The sequence below is a fragment of the Mandrillus leucophaeus genome, unplaced genomic scaffold (genome assembly GCF_000951045.1).
Source record: "Mandrillus leucophaeus isolate KB7577 unplaced genomic scaffold, Mleu.le_1.0 Scaffold652, whole genome shotgun sequence".
Lineage (NCBI taxonomy): Eukaryota > Metazoa > Chordata > Mammalia > Primates > Cercopithecidae > Mandrillus > Mandrillus leucophaeus.
Window position 1 is genome coordinate 354,083 of NW_012107053.1, and position 349 is coordinate 354,431.

A 349-nucleotide genomic window follows, 5' to 3' on the forward strand; every position below is an offset into this window, starting at 1 on the left:
CGAGCGCGGTGCACGCTGGGAGCTGTCACTAGGCCCTTCGGCTCCCGGTCTCCGTGTAGCTGCCGTGGTTGCCAGGAGAGCGGCGCCGGCTAGGAGCGGCCGAGCCAGCAGCAGGTAAAAGCGTCCCCGACCCCAGTGCGGTCGCTAGGCTGGTCGCCGGCTCTGAGCATCCTTCTTGGCCGGGCTAGGTCCTGAGCCGGGGGGACGCCTTGCGGGTCTGACTGCTGTGGCGTCGGGGGTGTTGCCGCTCCGGCCCCGCCAGAAGCCGCGAAACTGGTCGGCCGCCCTCTGGTTTCCGGGGAGTCGAGAGCTGCGCGGGGACTAGAGGACTAGAACTGGGGCCAAGGCC

At 70.2% G+C, this 349-nt stretch overlaps 1 protein-coding gene across 2 annotated transcripts in view; it reads left to right on the forward strand.

The window, feature by feature from the left end:
• DOPEY1 (dopey family member 1) overlaps nucleotides 1–349 on the forward strand; it is a 109,712-nt gene continuing 109,363 nt past the window's right edge. For both annotated transcript variants that reach the window (XM_012001193.1, XM_012001194.1), the window contains exon 1: nucleotides 1–114. The gene's annotated coding sequence lies outside the window, so the exon portion shown is untranslated. The remainder of the gene's footprint in view (nucleotides 115–349) is intronic.